Here is a 20,003-nt window from a genome sequence, read left to right as displayed (position 1 = left end):
ATTTATTCATTTGCTTGGGCAGGCACCGGGAAATGAACCTGGGTCTCCAGCATGAAAGGTGAGAACTCTGCCTGCTGAGCCACCTTGGGCCTGTATAATTCTTTTAATGTGCTGTTGGATTTGATTTGCTAATATTTTATTGATATTTTTTGCATCTATATTCATTAGGGAGATTGGCCTCTCAGTTTTCCTTTCTTATAGCATCTTTACCCAGTTTGGTATTAAAATAATATTAGCTTCATAAAATGAGTTTGGTAGAGTTCCTTTTTCCTCAATGTTTTGGAAAAGTTTGACCCAGATTGGTGTTAGGTCATTATGAAATGTTTGATAAAATTCCCCTGTGAAGCTATTTGGCCTTGGGCTTTTCCTTTGTAGGAAGATTTTTGATGACTGATTGAATCTCTTTACTTATGATTGGTTTGTTGAGATCTTCTATTTCTTCCTGTATCACTGTAGCTTGTTTGTGTGTCTCCAGGAATTCGTACATTTCCTCTGAGTTGTCTAGCTTGTTAGCATATAGTTGTTCATAGTATCCTCTTATGATTTCTTTTATTTCTTCAGGGTCTGTGGTAATACACCCCTTCTCATTTCTGATTTTCTTTATTTGCATCCTCTCTCTTTTCTTCCTTGTTAGTCTTGCTAGTGGCCCATCAATTTTACTGATTTTCTCAAAGAACTAACTTTTGATTTTATTGATTCTTTCTATTGTTCTTTTGTTCACCCATTCATTTATCACTGCTTCAATCTTTGTTATTTCCCTTCTACTTGTTTTGGGGTTAGTTTGCTGTACTTTCTCAAGTTCCTCCAGGTTTGCTGTTAAGTCCTTGATTTTTGCTCTTTCTTGTTTTTTTTTTTTTTAATATAGGCATTTAGGGCAATAAATTTCCCTCTCAGCACAGCCTTTGCCACATCCCATAAGTTCTGATAAGTTGTATTCTCATTTTCATTTTCATCTCCAGATAGCTGCTGATTTCCCTAGCAATTTCTTCTTTGACCCACTGGTTGTTTAAGAGGGTTTTATTTAATCTCCATGTATTTGTGAATGTTCTTATTCTTTGGTGGTTATTGAGATCCAGCTTCATCCCATTGTGATCAGAGAAAGTGCTTTGAATAATTTCAATATTTTTATATTTATAAAGACCTGTTTTGTACCTGAGCATATGATCTATCCTGGAGAATGTTCCATGAGCACTGAAGAGGAATGTATAACCTTGTGCTTTGGGGTGCAATGACCTATATATGTCTGTTAGATCTAATTCATTTATCAAGTTATTCAACTTCTCTATTTCCTTGTTGATCTTCTGTCTTGCTGTTCTATCTATAGAGAAGAGGGGTGTATTGAAGTCTCCTACTATTATTGTTGAAACATCTATTGTTCCCTGTGTTAGTTAGATTCAGTTGTCAACTTGGCCAGGTGAACATTCCTAGTTCTGTTGCTGCGGACACAAGCCAATGATATGTGAACCTCATCTGTTGCTAATTACATCTGCAGTCAGCTAGGAAGCATGTCTGCTGCAATGAGTGACATTTGACTTAATTGGCTGGTGCTTAAATGAGAGAACGCAATGTAGCACAGCCTAGCAGCTCGGCATTCCTCATCTCAGCACTCGCAGCTCAGCCCAGGCCTTTGGAGATGCAGAAAGAAGTCACCCCGGGGAAAGTTGTTGGAACCCAGGGGCCTGGAGAGAAGACCAGCAGAGACCATCCTGTGCCTTCCACATAAGAAAGAACCTCAATGGAAAGGTAGCTGCCTTTCCTCTGAAGAACCAACAAAATAAATCCCCTTTTATTAAAAGCCAATCCGTCTCTGGTGTGTTGCGTTCCGGCAGCTAGCAAACTAGAACAGTCCCTTTAGTTTTGTCAATGTCTGTCTCATGTACTTTGGAACTCTTTGATTGGAGCATAAACATATATCTTCTTGGTGAATTGGCCCTTTAATTAGTATATAATGTCCTTTGTCTCTTATGATATTCCTACATTTAAAGTCTATTTTGTCCAATTAATATTATATTATATATTATATAGTATAATAAATATTATATAATTAATAATATAGCTACTCCTGCTTTCTTTTGGTTACAGCTTGTGTGGAAAATCTTTTTCTATCCTTCCACTTTCAATCTATTTGTACGCTTGTATCTAAGATGAGTCTCTTGTAAGCAGCATATAGCTGGATTATGTTTCTTAATCCATTCTGCCAATCTATATCTTTTAATTGGTAAGTTTAGTCTGTTAACATTCAAAGTTATTACTTAAAATGTGTTTCTTGATTCCACCATCTTATCTTTTTTTATTTGTCAGAGCTATATATTATTTTCCCTCTTTCTCTTTGTATTCTTTAAATTACCCTTAGTTTACTCTTCAATTCTGTGCCTTCTCCAGACCTCCTTCTCCTGTCTTTTTTTTCCTTTTCAGTTGGCAGAACTCCTTTTAATATTTCTTATAGGACCAAACTGTTGTTGCCAGATTCTTTCAGGACTTCGTCTGTGAAAACTCCAATCTCTTCCTCAATTTTGAAGGACAATTTGACTGGGTACAGAATTCTTGGCTGGAAGTCTTTTTCTTTCAGGATCTTGAATATATCGTACCACTGCCTTCTCACCTCCAGGTGCTAGTTGAGTAGTCTAAACTCAGTCTTATTTGGTTTCCCTTGTATATAATAGATTGCTTTTCTCTTGCCACTTTCAGGATTTTCTGCTTCTCTTCAACGTTTGATAGACTGATTAGTATGTGCCTTGGGGAAAGCCTATTTGAATTTATTCTGTTTGGAGTTCATTGGGCCTCTTTGACTGGTATATTTATGTCCATTATGAGAGTTGGGAAGTTTCCCCCCATTATATCCTCAACTACTCTTCCTAGCCCTTTACTCTTCTCTTCTCCTTCTGGGACACCAATGATTCTTATATTTGTGTGTTTTATTTTGTCTATCATTTCCCTGAGATCCAATTCAATTTTTTCCATCTTTTTTGCCATTTGTTGTTTTGAGTCTTTGAAGTCAATTATCCTGTCCTCTATATTACTTATTCTTTCTTCTGTCTCTTCAAATCTGGTTTTGTGTGCCTCTAGTATGCTTTTTATTTGGTCAACAGAGTCTTTAATCTCTGTGATATCTGCTATTTTTCTATTCTTTCAAATTCCTCTTTATGCTCCTTTTCTGTCTCCTTGATTACCTTTTTTGTCATTTGCTATCCCACTTATTTTATTAAGTAGAATTGTATGAACATTGTTCATTAGTTATTCTAGTGTCTCTGTCTCCTCTGGTGTTTTAATGTGGTCATTAGGCAGAGCTATATCTATCTGCATTGTGATATGCTTAGTGATCTTCTGCTATCCTCATGGCATGTAAATATCTTGATTGATTTACTCTGAGAGTTGATTTCTTTCAGTAGTCTAAGGCCTTGTGTTTGCAGGATGGTTGTACAGCAGGGAGCACAGCATGGGGTAGGCACTCAGTATGGTGATTTGTTTCAGGGCAGGTATAGGTGCACGTTGGGGATGTTATGCTGATGCTTGTGAACATGGGCGCCCAGCGGCCAGGGAGCATGTGCTGTGCAGATTCACCAGTTTGGGCTGGGCATAACCCTGGTGTGTGCTGGTCTAAAGTACAGGGACTTTGTGCACATGTGTAGAGCTGTGGCAGCAGGTCTGCATTATGCCTTCATGGATTGGGAGCAGATGTGACCTGGCTGCACAGGTCAGCAGTTTCTCGAGCTGGGGAGTGTGGCTGAGGGCTGTGCACATGCGTGGTTCTAGGACTGGTGTAAAGTGCAGTTCCCAGAGCTGAATGACATGATTGGGGGCCCGTGTGCATGCATGGGCCTGGGATTGCTGTAAACAGAAGCACAGAGCTCAGGCGGGGTGGAGTGAGGCTGTGGGACACTACAGGTGGGGGAGTGAGGGGTGGGGGGAGGGAAGCAGGGGTAGCCTAGGTATGAGGTTAGTTCCTGGCAGACTTTATGTGCTGGTAACAGCCTGCAGGGATCAGGGAGGGGGAGGTAGTCCTCAGGAGGGGTGCAGGAGAGGTGAGTAGGGCTGCACTTGGGGTGGGGGTGTGGAACAGGTATGTGCACTGGAGGTTGGGGCTGCTTGGAGCATGGAGAATGGGAGTGGATGACAGGGTTCGAGTGCACAGGGTGTGGGGTAAGCCGCCAGTCATGGGGCTGTGCTGGTGAGAGTAGTGTGCCCAAAGGAAAGCAGCCTGGCTTACTTCCTAGTCCCAGGCTCCCATCCATGCACTCCCATGGGGTCTGCAGCGCCACACCTCCCTGCCAGGCTCCAGCTTTCTGCCTCTCAATTCCTCGGCCTCTGCAACCAGGGCTGTTGCATGTAGTGCAGAAGGCTCTCCCAGGTCAGCCGCACTCATGAATCACCACCTCAGTTGCCCTCCTGTCCCTTCTCTAAATTTTCCGTGAAGTAGGACTAAGCTCAAGCCAGTCTATTTGGCCGTCTTCCCAGAAGTCTACCTCCATGGTTTCTGATAAGAAATCCAGACATAGTCATATTGAACTTCCCTTATTATGTGATGGATTGCTTTTCTCCTGCTGCTTTCAAAAATCTCCTTTTCTCTTCGACATTTGACAATGTGATTGGTAACTGACTTGGAGTATGTCTACTTGGATCTATCTTGGATCTGTAATTTTATGCCTTTCATAAGAGATGGTAAATTTTCAGTGATTATTTCTTCCATTAGTCTTTCTCTTCCTTTTCCTTTCTCTTCTCCTTCTGGGACACCCACAACATGTATATTCATGTGCTTCATGTTGTCATTCAGTTCCCCGAGAACCCTGATCATATTTTTCCATTCTTTTCTTTTGTGTGTTGGATTTCAGATGTCCAGTCCTCTAGTACACTAACCCTTTCTTCTGCCTCTTCAAATCTATTGCATTGTTTTGTCTCTTCTATTGTGCCTTTCATTTTCATAAGTTCCGTGATTTGTTTTTTAAAACTTTTGAGTTCTACTTTCTGTTCATCAATGTCTTCTTTATGTTCTCCCTCAACTCATTCATTTGATTTTTTTGGATGAGATTTTCCATGTCTGTTTGAACATCCTGAGTTATTTGTTTCAACTCCTGTATCTCATTTGAAGTGCTGGTTTGTTCCTTTGACTGGGCCATATCTTTGATTTTCCTTTTTTTTTTTTTGCTGGCATCTAAGCATTTGAATTCCTTAATTAGTTTGTTCTGGAGGTTGTTTTCAGTCTTTTACCTGGGGTTTTCTTCCTGGATGGCTTTGTTCTCTCTCTTTTCTTTAATATTCAGTTCACTGTATTCTAAGACCTCTAGTATAGGTTCTGTTTAACTCATCAGAATTTTTCAGTTCTTCTTTTTCTGTTCCTTGCCCTGCCTATTTGGATCCTTTTCTTTTTGAGGAGGATCTCCTCAGATATTATATACCCCAGTCAGATTTTCAAGACCAGACAGGCCCATGTCTCAGGAGGCGTTAGTGGCCAGCATCAGTTTCCCCTGAGGGTGAGCCCCAGCATGTTGACAGACTTTTCTATGAACCCTCTTGACTGTGTGCTTTTCATATCCTGCCCTGTATGTTTGTCTCCAGCTTTCCACCAGCTTAAAGTGATATGATATCTTTAATTTCAGCAGATTCTCCCTGCTAGGGGCATGGTTGAGGTAGATGTGAGGTAGTAGGATGGCTTTGATTGCTTGTTTTCTGGTCCCTGGGGCCTGAATTCCTTGAAGGAGGATTTTCACTTGAGCTTGGCCTCCTCCCCCTTTCCTTGGGGAAGGTACAACCTTGAGGGAATTAACCCTTTCACCTGAATAGTTACTATGTCTGTCAGAGAAGCTTAATTCTGCCCTTGCCTCAGGCAGTGCTGGAGCCTGAGAGTGCTTCCAGTTCTATCTAATGAGCTATTTAAGGAGTGAAAAAAAACAAAAAAACAGCTGAAAAGCCTTTTAGAGTCTGACCTCATTTCTTGAATTTATCAATCAAGAGCTTGAGTTGGTACATGACTCTGTATCTCCAGGCTCTCTGTGTTTCCTTTTCTTGGGGTCCAGCCCTTTTCCAGTATTTTGAGTTGGACAACTAAAAAAACCTCTTTTTTTTTTTTTCCCATCAACCCCACCCCCCTCTCTGCGGGGCAAAAACTCCTAGTTCCTTTAGTGCTTATTCCAGGGTTATCTGTGCTGGGGGTCTGTTTTCAGTAGTCAGAATTTGTTAATTAATTATGCAACTGGAGCTTGTTTCAGGTAAGCCCTTGCTGCTAGCAAAGTCCGTTTTCTTTCCTCTTGGGAAACCAGTCTGCTGTATCCACTGGGGAGGGGCACCTGCCTCCATGGATTGGGGGATTTACAGTTCTGTGTGAGATCCTTGTCATTCCACCTTGTCCAGGCTGGTGTTCCCCCAGTCATTGTTCTGTACATTTCCTGGCTATTTACTACTTGCTCTGGAGGATGAACTAATTTCCACACCTCACTGTGCGGCCATCTTGCCCCGCCTTTCCATCTGCTCTCCATCACAATTTCCTTTTGCTTTTCCTTTAATGAAAGACTCTAAGTACCTAACCTAGCTTTGTCTGAAAATATTTTATCTTGCCCTTGTTCTTTAAAAATATATTTATTGGTTACACAGTTCTAGATTGAGAGTATTTTCTCTAACATGAGTTATCATTTGGGCTTTTATTGTAGCTATTGGGAAATCATCTGACAGCTATTCCTTTGAAGGTAATCTGTCTTTTATCCCTGTCTGCTTTAAAGATTTTGTCTTTGACATTGTCTTGACATTGCTAATATTTCTTTCTTGGCATTTTTAATTCTCTGTAGCTTCATATAATATACCAAGGTAAGAATTTGTCTTCATGTAGCTTGTAGCTCTGTCTCTTTCATCAGTTCTGGAAACTCTTAGCCTTTTAAAAAATATATATATTTATATATATTCCCTTAACCTTCTAAGTTCATTCTCAGGGTTGAATTCTAGATAATTTCTTCAGATATCCTCCCATCACTAGTGCTCTCTTCAGTTGTATTAAATCTGCTGTTAAACCCTTAGACTGGGCTTTATTTTTTTTTAGACTGGGTTTTAATGTCAGTTATATTTTCATCTCCATTTCTGTTCATTTAAATTGCCTTTGCTTTTAGAATCTTTTGCTCTTTGTTAATATGTTCAACTCTCTAAACACAATGAACCTAATTTATTTTACACCCATGTCTGATTCCAATATCTGAACTCCACTAGTGCTTTGGCTCTGATATTTCTGATGATAGTACTCATAACACTGTTTCTCTTTTATCTTGGTTTTGACAGCTTATATTGTAGAACTTTATCTGGGGATTATTTGAGGCCTGGATTGTTTTTGCCAGGAGCATTGTCCAGCTCATGAACTCTTTAAACTAAATCCTCAGCCTAAAGTTTTTCAGGCCACCTAGGTAGAGAGCTCACACCCCTGACCCCAACAGCGAGTTTTGAAAGAGGCAATTTTTCTAAGGGTGTGTGGATGGATAGGTGGTTCCTTATAGTTTACCCTTGAGATAGGGCCTTAGTTTGCCAGGCTACTATGACAAATACCACACAGTGGGTTGGCTCAGCCTTAGGAATTTATTGGCTCACAGTTTGGAAAGCTCAAAGTTCAAAACCAAGGTGTTGGCAAGACTGGGCTTTCTCCTTCAAATCTGTAGAATTCCGGTGTTTGCTTGCCGCAGTTCTTGGAGTTCCTTGGCTTGAATCTCTGACTCCACTCACATGGTGATCTCTCCTTCCCTCAGTCTGCTCTTCTGATTTTCCTGACTTCCAGCTTCCTTGTGCCTTCTCTGACTGTGTCTCAGTTTCTTCTGCTTATAAGGGACTCGAGTAACATGGATAAAGGCTCGCCCTGATTTAGTTGGACCACAACCTAACTAAAAAGAACATCTTTAAAAGACCTTATTTATAATGTGTTTGCACTCACAGGAACACAGATAAAAATTAGGAACATGTCTTTTGCTGTGGTATGTAATTCAACCTACCACAGATATTACACAGGAGATTTTGCAATTAAGACTCCTCACTTAGGATATGACTTTTCCCTGTATTCCTGAGATCCCAACATCTGAAGTTAATTTCAGTTGGTTAGGCAAATTCCCTCTAGCTGAACCAGTTGTTAGTGTTTACTTACCTTGTTGGCTTCTCTTTTTCAGTTGTCTTTGGGATTCTGGTTGATGCATTACAAAAGATATTTTAAATATTTTACCCAGCACGTTTAGTTGTGCTCAGTTGGAGAGCTGTCCTAAGACTTGACTAAAGAGCTTGCTCTCATTTAAAAGGCTGTTTCCCAGGCACAGTACTCTGTCCTTTTGCAATTCTTAGCCATGTCCTCACGGTGGGAGTCGGTATATTTATTTCAAATGGAAAGTAGCCAATATTTCTAACAGGGAAGGTTGCTCATTTTTCCTAATGGAAAAATATTTGTAAATAGAAGGTCATATTTATTATATTTTGGACTGCAGGCAGTTGCACAAACCTGTGTGTCTTCCAAGTTCTACAAATCACAGAAACTGGCAAAAGCAGAGTATGAATGAGGGGTAACAGGAAGAAATCTGCATTTGTGGCTCATTAGTATAAATAGACAATAAAAGACACAAGAACAATGTCAAGCATACTTCAAAGTTTATTATAAAAAAGTAGTTCTTGTTAATGGAAAATTTGGCATGGGCAGGCACCAGGAATCAAACCCAGGACTCTGGCATGGCAGGCAAGAATTGCCTGCTGAGGCACTAGCACACTGCCCTTCAGACTAAAATACAAAATCTTTTAGTATTTTATTTCACACACACACAGAAACACATATTTAGGTTTAAATGCTTTGCCAAAAGAGGGCAGTGTTCACCCACAGTAGAATGTAAAGGAGCTGCAAAGTTTTTGTATAGAGAAGGCAGATGAAGGCAAATGAATTTATTTCTCCTTGTAAAGTAGATAAATTTGACAAACCTCTCTCTCCACTCACTAGATTTGTCTAAAATTTGACAAACCTATATCTCCACTCACTAGATTTGTCTAAACAATGGATATTAAGGAAGAAATCAGAGGTAGCCATTTGAAACATGGGATTCTCACATGAGATTTTGGTTTTCAGGAGTGAATTATACAGAAACAAATGAAACCATTTTTTTCAGAGCATCGTTTGGACTAGGGCAGGAGTATGTGAGTCTATATCAACTAGTTAGAACTTAGCCTACCCTGTAGGATTTGGTAGTGTTACCAGATGCAAAGAAAAAAAGCTGTTCTGCGTGGATTCAATGAATTATTAATCAACTTGAGCTTCAAAAACACAGCAAGGAGTTGTCAAATGTGCATTGCAAGCAACTTTGGAAAAGTATGTATTTGCTTTATGCTGCCTGAAAGAATGAGTTTTACCAAGAGGTGTTTGCATCCGCGAGTGGAGTCTTGGAGCCGCGCGGTGCCCATGGCCCCTGTGGGCTGTGTCCCTGGAGCTGAGTGCTGCAACCGCTGCCTAGCACGGCGGCACAGACCCCAGAGACCACCCCTGCCGCCGCCCTCTTGCTGCGTGGCGGGCCCCGCTTGCCTCAGCTGGCGGGGAGCTTTCTCCCAGCCGCGCTGGGCCTGCGGGTCGGGTCTCGTCCTGGCCCGCGCCTTTGCTCCAGGTGCAGGATGCACTGTGTGCGCTAAATGCTGGGCCGCAGCCCTCGGGGGCCCAGCAAACCGCAGTCCCCTAAGAGCACACGGACCTCTCTCTCTCAGCGTTATTTTCATGTAGCATTCCTGAGGCTCCCTCTGTTCCTGTGTTTGGGAAAGTGTTCTCACTTTTCAAAGAACTTCACGGTCTGCTCTGTTAGACTAAAGAATATGAACGATCATGAGTTGAGATAAATATATTTGTTCTATGTACAGTTCTCTTTTAGGACATCTCCCAGAACTAACTTACTACTGAGAGTTTTGTCTTCATTCTCCTTCAGTAATTTCTCTGCATAGATTCTCAGTTTATTCATCTTCTCTGAAATCTTTGATGCTCTTAATTGATCTGTCCCATTTGGAAAGAACTAATTTAACTTCAGTGTGTAGTTAAGTACTGGCAAATAGAATTTCCTGCTTTTGGTTGTGCTTTGTATTAAGTGTACCTCCCAGGAGGTTCCCCAAAACTTACACCCAAATGGTCCACTAAAACTCTGGATGCTCAAAAGCCTTACTCAGCAACTATTACTAAAGTACACATATGGGCACTTTGAAAGCTTTAAAGGGAAATAATTATAGGGGAAACAATGACAAAATTCTATGCCTCAAAACACGTAGATAAAACTGGTGAAGATCTCAAAGTTAGGACCTCAAAATGTTGGGACTTAAATAAAATCCAGAAATGCCTGCGTACTTCCAGCGGTTTACAGAATCTTCACAGTTGGACAGTCTTGGTTACTCTGACAACCCCGGGCTTCCCATTGGCTGCCTGCAGAGTGATTGCGTTTCCTTAATTTAGTCAAGATGCCTTTGTCCTGTTTGCTAATCCTAACTCTTAGTTAAATAAACCTTGAGGGTCCTGGATTTCTAAACTTTCTAAGCCCCAGTTCCCTCATTGATAAAATAGGGGCAATAATAGCTATCTTATGGGGTAATAGTGAGGATTAAAAAAAACAAAAAAGCATTCTTTCAAGTTAAAAAGTACTGTCAAGGGGATGGAGTGTGCTCCCCTTTGAAGTAGCTGACAATATTTTGAAAAGATTTTATACTCTTGTAGATAGTCACTTATTAAAACATTTTGTCTTATCTCACTATGTGGAGGACAGTTTATCACCTTTCTTACCATTTTGCTAAGCAGACACAAGTCTCAACTCCCAGAATGTAAAGGTGACAAAGAATTAGAACAATTCAGTAACCGGCACAAAGTCACATAGCTGGTAAATGGCAGAACCTGAGCTCAAACCCAGATTTGCCAGAGACCAAAGACCATGCTCTCATTTGCTGTGCTAGATGTTTTTATGTCACCAAAATTTTTAAATATTCTTATCAAAGGGTTAGTATTGTTAATTTATTAAATGTTAAGGCAGAATTCATCGTATAAGAGAGCTTCTCCATTGTAGAATAATCCTTTAACAGGAGTTTTTGTAAAGATGAAACTCTGCAGCACCATGTTGTAGCAGGTGGAGTAAAAGGCCTGTTGGTGAGACCGCGTGGGAGGGGCCTGGCTGAGGGGCGCCTCCATGGAAGACCACCCTGAGGCGGGCTTGGAGAGGGGCTTGCTGGTCAGGCAACACAGAAGGGTCCAGGTCTCTCTTCTGACATGTCCTTCTGCCCTGCATGGTGCTGCATGGCCCTATTAAGGAGTCCCCCGTTGTTCTGGGAAAGCCCTTAATCTTCCTGGATTTCATTTTTCCATCTAGAAAAATGTCAGCATTAAAGCAAATGCCATCTATGGTCCAATCTACACCTAAGCTTTTGCTTCTCAGATGTCTGAAAGAAGAGGTAGGTACCCATTAGACATCCTGTTCTTAAGGCAGCCAACAGAATTGAATGCACACTGCCAGGTAGCTTTGAAGAGCTTTAAGCTGCATGTAGGAAGAGATTCTCAGGCACTGGAGCTGACATGCCACTGCTCACTAGAAGTGTGTTGCCTCTGGTCAGTTCTTTACTTCTTGGCCTTAGTGTCCTGATCTGTAAAATGGCGATGCTAGTGATATTTACCCTATAGGGTTATTTTATTTTTATTGTGGTCATAAATACACACACACACACACACACACACACACACACACACACACACACATACACAATGTGCTATTTCCCATTTTAACCACTTTCATGTATACAATTCATTGATGGTAATTACATTCAAAATATTATGCAATCATCACTATTCATTACCAGAACATTTTCATCACCCCACATGAAAACTGTAACTATTAAACATAACTCCCTATTCCCAGAAGCCCCCTACCCCCATACCTGGTAACTTATACTCTACGTTTTCTGTCTCTATGAGTTTGCATCTTCTAGTTATTTTATATAAGCAACATCATAAAATATTTGACCTTTTGTGTCAGGTTTATTTCATTCAACATGACATCTTCAAGGTTCATCCGGGTTGTAGAATGTATCAGAACTTCATTCCTTTTTATGGCTGAGTAATGTTTCATTGTATGTATATACCAGATTTTGTGTACCCATTCATCTATTGATGGACTTTTGGGTTACTGCTACCTTTTGGCTGTTCTTGAATAATGTTACTGGTAAACATTGATTCAAATATCTGTTTGAGTCACTGTTTTCAATTCTTTGGGATATATACCTAAGAATGAGATTCCTGGATCATATGATTATTCTATGTTTAACTTTGTTAGCGACTGCCCCATTGTTTTTCAGAATGGCTGTACCATTTTACATTCCCACCAACAGTGTATGAAGGTTCTAATTTCCCGGCATCTACATCAACACCTTTATTTTCCATTTTTCAATAATAACCATCCTATTGGGTATGCAGTGGTATTTCATTGTGATTTTGATTTGCATTTCCCTAATAGATAATGATATTGAGTGTCTTTTCATGTGCTCATTGGCCATTTGTATATCTTTTTTAGAGAAAGGTCTATTTAGCCCTTTGCTCATTTTTTAAAAAAAACAATTTTTTTAAGTTGTGGTAAACTGTGCATAAATAAAACAATTTAAATGATTTTTAAGTGTACAGTTAAGTGACATTAAGTATATTGACAATGTGGTTCAAACATCACACTCTCCTTCCAGAATTTTTTCATCATCCCAGACAAAAACTCCATACTCATTAAGCAAAAACTCCATTACCCTCTGCTTGACCCCTAGTTGTGATTACTTTCCAGAGCTCTGAGAAAGCTGGTTCTGACAATTTTTGCTTTTTTTTCAGTGTTGCTGTTGGGGGACAGAATCCTGGAGTTTCTCCTTAAAGGGTTATTTTGAAGATAAAACGAGCAATGCATTAAATGCTTAGGAAAATGTCTAGCACTGATAAGCAGTAAGTGATAGTTATTATTGTTCTGTCTTGGAACTGGCTGGTAAAGTACACTGAAGGAAGTGGCTGGGTGAAAGGCAGACTGTTGGTGAGCAGAATGATGGATAGCCACTGACCTTGGAACTTGGAGGCTGAGTGTGGATAGTGCTATGGCAGTGAGGAAGGGAGAGACCCATTTTGCCTAAATGGGGCAGCCAGCTACTTAGCTCATTGTTGCCCTGTGGGAATTTGGACCTAGTCTTGGTGATCTTGCCATTTTGTGAAGAAAATATGGAGGTCCTAAGCAGAGTCCCCTATTTTAAAAAATGAACAGCTAACTCAACATTTTTTAAAACTGAAAGCCAAAAATAGACAAGCCCAACCAAACATACATATTTGTAGCTTATGTTTAGCCTAGGAACATTTAGTTTGTGTGACCTCTCTTCGAGAAAAAGCTGATAAATCCATGTAAAGCCAATAAAAATTCGTCTTCTATTCCTTTTAGGCTAAAAGTCTTTGATATAGGATAGTATTTTTATGTAAGCAGTATCCTGAAGGACCCTGACTAACCTCAGTAGAGATAAGAATCCTGAAAGGGAAAAGCTGATTCACCTTTGAGAGGTAAGGCAAGTGGTACCTGGATGGAATTTCTCCTTAACAGCAAAACCAAAAGTTTTTGTCAAACCACAATTACATATCTTCCCCATAACACTGGAAAGAATGCAAATAATCTATCTAGCCTGTAAATGGTCAAAGTACTTATAAATGTTGTTACTGTTATAATTTCCTTGATTTTTTCATCCTTATGTCATTAACATTTTAACCTGAATGTAGAAAATACTTATTGAATCATAGATAAGAAAACTCCACTATGTTTAAAGATTTATATGATTTTCAAAGTTTAGAAAACTACCCCCCAAATTTTAATTTGATCCCCTTTATAAATATGTTATTGTATATTCAAAGCACACTTACCATATAGCCTACTACCATTTAGAAAATTTCATTGTTATTCCTGTATACTTTAGTAAATAAGAACTAGAATTTGCAAATGAAAAATTTCTAGTAATGAACACAATAACATTAAAGAGCCTGTTCAATAATCAGAAGCAGCAGTACTCAACTTAAGTTGATTTCATTTCATCCCAGAGTTGTTCAGTGTATTTTCCAAATATTAGTTTTTGGTTAAGAAATTTGAAAATCTTAGAATTCCCAGGAGTGGGAGATTGAGAAGTAGATGGATTTAGTGACCATAAGTTGAACATTCCTCCTTGATTATATTAGAAAAATGTATAAGCTTAGGGCTAATTTGTTGATTCACATTTTCCCCGGAAGTCTTAAATATAGTAGCATGTACAGTATGAAGTTTAGCAAGCTTGCATTGATCTCCAAATACAAAACTAGAGGGAAAAAGGTGGGGGGAGCGACAGGAAAATGATTTAAGTTGTCACGAAAAAATTTAGCAACTGTTAAAAATTCCATCTTGTTCAAGAAGAAGATAGGATTCCTTCAGCTCTTTCCAATTTCTATTTCATCTAGACTTTTTTTTTTAATTTAACCCTCAGGGTTTACTGTGACCTCTGAAATGAATTTTTTCCATTATGTTTTTTTATGACTGACATAATTTATTGGCTTTGAATTATCACTTCACAGTAGTGATGCTCCCCAGAATTTCACCCCCATCTGGCTTTGCTGAGGTGAAGCATGATGGCACCCAGCTGAAATATATAAAAATTCAAACATACCCCAGCCCTTAGCCTGTTGAGGAGAGAAATGGAACTACAAGTAGGAATGCATTTACTATCTGTTCACTGATTTATTCACCAAACATGTAATTGCTTACATTATCAGTCAGGTGGACTATTACAACAAATCACTCCAACCACGTAGGCTTCTTGGGATAGAGCTTTATCACTCATTCATGACTTGGGTCAACTTGGGCTGTGATAGTTGTGGTGCAAGAAAGAGGCTTTTCCAGAAGGCAGGATGCATGTCTGTGCAAGACCAGAAAAGAGAGCGGATGTAGGGGCAGTGAGGATAGGGCAGAGGTTCGGATATGTGGTATAGGGGCAGACAAAGTGTGGCCCAGCTGCTATTGGGAGTCACTGTTCAGTCAAATGAAAGTACAGGAGAAGTAGTTTGGGAGGTAAAAGAGATTCTGATTGACCTGTTAATTTGGGGTCCCCTGTGGGACAAGGTGTTGAAAATGTCTAGCAGGCAGTTAGATATATGAATCCAAAACTGTGGGAATGGCCCGAACTGGAGAGACAGATTCAAGACATTGAGAATTCCCAAGTCAACAGCATTTGAAACCTTTCAGTCACCAGGGAGGAGGCTGCTTAGTGGGCTCAGAAAAGAATCCGAAGGAACTCATTGAAAGGGAGAAAAATGACCCATAAATGAGGTAGAAAAGGGGTGGTCTAAGAAGTGCAAGAAAAGGAAAGGAACAGGATGTTTCCAGGAATGAGCTGTGGTCAGCAGTGACCCACGCGATGGAAAGTCTCACTGTGAAGATACTGAAACTAGCCGTGCGCAGCAAGGTGGGGAAAAAATCCAGTGGCAAGGATTAGGAGTAAGAGGCTTGCTTTCCCATATTTCACATCATTTCAGTTAACTCACCCATTATGCTGGAGGTGTGCATCCCAGACACCATGGGGAAAAAAATAAAAGGTGACAGAGAAGACAGCAACCAAAGAAGAAGGAGGAGTACCAGACAAGGTGTTCTCAGTGTTGCAAACAGGAGAAGCGAGGTCAAGTGACTCAGAAGAAGCTGGTGTAGCAGAGCATAAGTCTCACCTCCAAGGACTGGAAGAGGAGAGGGTCAAAGGAATGTTGTTTTAGTGTGTGTCTGTCTTAGGAAGAACAGTGGTGTGTTGAGGGTGGAAATGAACAAAGGTAGAGATAGTGAGGATGCCAGAGAGGAGATAAAAGCATGTTCTTACTGGACCTTGCAGTTCCGCAGAGAAGTATTAGGCAGGCACTTAAGAGCAGTGGATAGTCCTTCTGTGGGAGTGGAGAGGCATCAGGCCTGTCTGCCGTGCAGATGCCTCAGTGCGCCAGTACGTCTGGGCAGTCACCTGCCACAGCAGATGTCCAAACTCAGGCACAGTGAATTTAACATTGCCACTTCTGGCTCTGAAGGGAGAGAGAAGCATTCTGTTGAGAATAACAGAAATGTGGTTGAAAAGGAGACTGGATGTTGAGCAACTAGATGCTTTTGTACATTTAAGCCATTGCTTCAAGGTCATCTTTCATACGTATTCATCAAGTTTTATTTTATTCAACAAAGTGTGACATTCACCTAAAGTGATTCATATTTGATTTCTTGAATTGTTAATAAAAAACAAATCAGTGCCTGATGGGGCAGCCACAGTGAGGCCCAGCTGCTATTGGGAGTCACCGTTCAGTCAAATGAAAGTACGGGAGAAGTAGTTTGGGAGGTAAAAGAGATTCTGATTGACATGTTAATTTGGGGTCCCCTGTGGGACAAAGTGTTGAAGATGTAGACATCATGGTGTATCCTTCCTTTTGTCTGTATCTTCTTTTCTGCACTGAGATAGGTATGACAGACTCCTTCTCAGGATACATGGAAGGAACATCTCACACAATTTTCCTTCTTGCTGTTGCATGAAATTGACCATGTCTGACCAAAATTCAAGGACCGTTCCGCCAGGCAAGACAAAAACACTTAAGTCTGCTGCCTTCTTTCTGGCAACTGAGAAGCCATAATAGTTTTATTGTCAAGCTAACATGCAGTGAAAAAAAGTCAATTATATTTAGAAACAATTTTTTTTACTTCCATTTCTGATCAGTTTAGATAACATTGTCAATTCTCTCCAGTGATTTTTTGTCTCACTGGTACAAAAGAACAAAAAGCAAAATTATACAATTCTGATTGTTTTATGTTGGATTTTTTTGTTGTTGCTTGTTTGTTTGTTTTTGTATGCTGTATGGTGGGGGTCATATTTCATTCTTTTTCCATGTGAGTATCCCATTATTGCAGCACCATTTACTGAATGTTTTTTTGGTTGGTTGGTTTTTTGTTTGCTTGTTTATTTGTTTTGGGGGGAAGTACATGGGCCAGGAATCGAACCTGGGTCTCCCATATGGCAGGCGAGAATTCTACCACTAAACTACCCTTGCACCCCTTTTATGTTGGATTTTAAGATGGAAAAAATGAAGATGATTCTGCTAAAGAAACTTTTAAAAAATTTTAAATTCTACTTTTTTCTTAAAGAAACAAAGCTGAAAAGCCCTCACTTAGCCTTCTATACTGCAGTGCTAATGGTTACATATAATACGATAAATATCTGTAATACTTCCTGCAAACGATTTCCAAATGATTAACCTACCAATGTCACCTAAGTGAGTCCATGAGCCATTAAAAGAGACAGCTGCCTACATACATGGTTTGAAAAAACCTGAAGGTCCTACTCAAATATAGATTCCCAACAGCTTACCGGTTCCTGGCATTTGCCTTTATTTACTCCTTCCATTAGGTCATCTGGTACTCCAATGAAACATATGCATTTTATCTCACAGAAATACTCTGCCCTTATCAATTAAATCAGTACCACTGAATCAATTTATTAAGTTAGTAACTAGGGGGATCTAGCACTTCACAACATTAGAACATAAATGGACTATGTTTCCATGGATGGGCAGCAGAAATCTAGAAATGGAGGAGAACTTTGTACACAACGCTCTCTCTGCCTGGCAGGTACCCACTCCTGATTTCCCTCACTTGCTTACTTCTGCTTACTCTTAAGTCAGCTCAGAACTGCAGGGAGCTCCCTTCCCCTGTCTTATGTGAATCATGGAACACCCCACCTAGCTTTAGACTGGTTCACTGGTCTCCCCAACAGACTGAGTCCCTCCAGGGAAGAAAAGATAGACTATGTTATCTTCGAAATTTTGAGACCTGCCAACATGAAACCTGTTGAATGCATGAATGAACCAGGTGGGGAAATGAAAATGAAGGGATGATGAAAATTTTGCCCATTGGACTATTTTACCTGAGCAGGTAAAACATTCTAAGAAAACTGTGAATTGCTGTATTTTTAAAGGGGAGGCTGCCATGGATTGAAACCGTTTCTATTACCTGTGATCCTTGCCTATTGCTCCCTGTCTGTGGATGACCACTCAGAGGAAGGATGTTTGGCAACTTAACTGCAGGCTTGGGGAGAAAAAAGGGCCCAGAAGACAAAAATCAACAGAGAATTGGAGGCCAAAATATCTAACGGTAAAAAGCACAAAATATTTGCATACTGATGTACTGCTTCATACTATAATGTTGTAAGGGGCGGTAGTGGGAAAAGATTTTGTGACGATCTCTAGCTTGTACCATTGGTTTAAACCAGGTATGGGCACCCACCTCCACCACTCACCCCTGGATGAGAATGCCTTCCCACTGGAAGTTCTGTTCCTGGATCACCTTACCCTGATAGAGATTTTGCTGTGGTCCAAATTTTGGCCATCCCTAAGACAAGCGTAGGAAAAATGGAAACTAAGTGGTGATATAGGAAAAAACAGATGGAAACAGATGGGAAACACTGATTTTTACCTTCTCCTTTAAGAGCTGCAATCAGATACTTGAAGTACTTTCTGCACAAATGTGAGCTAAAATTAATAAAATTATTACTCTGTTACTGGTGCCCATCTGTTTTTCCCTACATCACCATTTAGTTTCCACTTTTTAAATTTTATTTCTGATCACAGTTTTAATAATAGTCTCTTTGAGTTTACTGAAATCAAAGAAGAGAAAATCGAATTCTATAAGGAGAAAAAAATACTTCTTTCCCTTCTAAGTGTGACATCAGTAGTTTCATTATCATGGTGACAATGACAATAATATAGGTTATTATGTTGAGAATGGAACCTATATAAAGAGTTGATACCCAGAATTATTAAACGTTTGAAGGATTTTATATCCAATATTGAATTTCTATTAGCCTTTATTCAGTGAAGTAGGAGAAGGTCAACACTAACCTGAACTGGATAGGGGCAGCAGATGCTAAATGACTTTATTACTTAAGGGAATCCAAAGGAACATTCTTAAAATGAAAGAGCTGCCCCAACAAGCAGGGGTGAATAAGTTATGGAAAACTTCTCATGTGTCCTTCTGTACTTTTCTTCCTTAGATTTGAACAAGATCCTGGTTAAAGCAGCAGAAAGTCCCCTGGTCAAAGTTGTCATGGGTGGTTTTGGGGGCTCCAGCACCTGACCCTTGCACCATTGCAGAGTGGCTTTTTATGATCATCGCAGCCTGAGCAGTTGTCCCTAAAAGTGGGATTGGGTATCATGCCAGCATAGTTTGAAAAGTACTGTCACGGACCTGTCTGACCAGTTTGGACCACATAGATGTAATCCCAGCTACCCTTAGAATAAAATCCATTGAATGCAAGTGACGTCATGCTTCATCCAGCCACCATCCATTCCAGTCCCCGCTGTGCCTCCTTGCCGAGCGCAGGGCCCTCCCATGTCCACAGGCCCCCTGAGCTCCGTGCCCAGTGCCCTCTCTAGCACTCAGGTCTTCTTGCTTTTGCCTTTTTGTTTGTGTGTTTTAAGTCGAGGCTTTTCCCACCCGCAGAATTCATCTCCCAGCCCTTGCCTCTCCTGTGGGCTCTGTGTCTTTGGTGCCTAGCACCTTGACAGACCCCATGTCTGCTAAGTAGTGACTCACCAGAGGAGCCTTGGAACCTCTTCACCTCATAGGAAAGAAATAATCGTGCCACTCAAGTAGTCCTGTGTGCGAGAAGAGGAAATAAGAAAAGGTCGGATCTCAAGACAGACCCTTAAGAAAGGGGTAGAACTTTCAGTCAAACTAATAGGAAGCTGATAAGACTTTAAAGGCTAAATTTAAACATGGTTTAATTAAAAATAAAATCATTCTTTGGGGTCTAAGGCAAACTCTACCTCACAAATCCCTTAATGGCTTACAAAATACCATACTTGTTATTTAAATGCAGGTGTGGTGAAGAATCTTCTTTTCCTCTTACCTCCAGAAGTCCACTTACACATGATTTTTCCTTTCATTTTTTTTCCCAATGGGTTTTGTGCCAAATATATATATACATCTATATTTGTATATATATTTATATATATATAT

General features: G+C 40.2%; 1 long non-coding RNA gene across 1 annotated transcript; it reads left to right on the top strand.

The window, feature by feature from the left end:
• The first annotated feature begins 12,717 nt into the window (after positions 1 to 12,717).
• LOC143686231 (uncharacterized) lies at positions 12,718 to 19,262 on the top strand. The gene is made up of 4 exons (XR_013176980.1): positions 12,718 to 12,919; positions 13,401 to 13,516; positions 17,962 to 18,137; positions 19,036 to 19,262. It is a non-coding gene; the product is annotated as an uncharacterized LOC143686231 (long non-coding RNA).
• Positions 19,263 to 20,003: the final 741 nt, after the last annotated feature.

The sequence above is a fragment of the Tamandua tetradactyla genome, chromosome 6, assembly GCF_023851605.1.
Source record: "Tamandua tetradactyla isolate mTamTet1 chromosome 6, mTamTet1.pri, whole genome shotgun sequence".
Lineage (NCBI taxonomy): Eukaryota > Metazoa > Chordata > Mammalia > Pilosa > Myrmecophagidae > Tamandua > Tamandua tetradactyla.
Note: the sequence above shows the minus strand (reverse complement) of the source record. Positions and strands in the feature narration are given on the sequence as shown.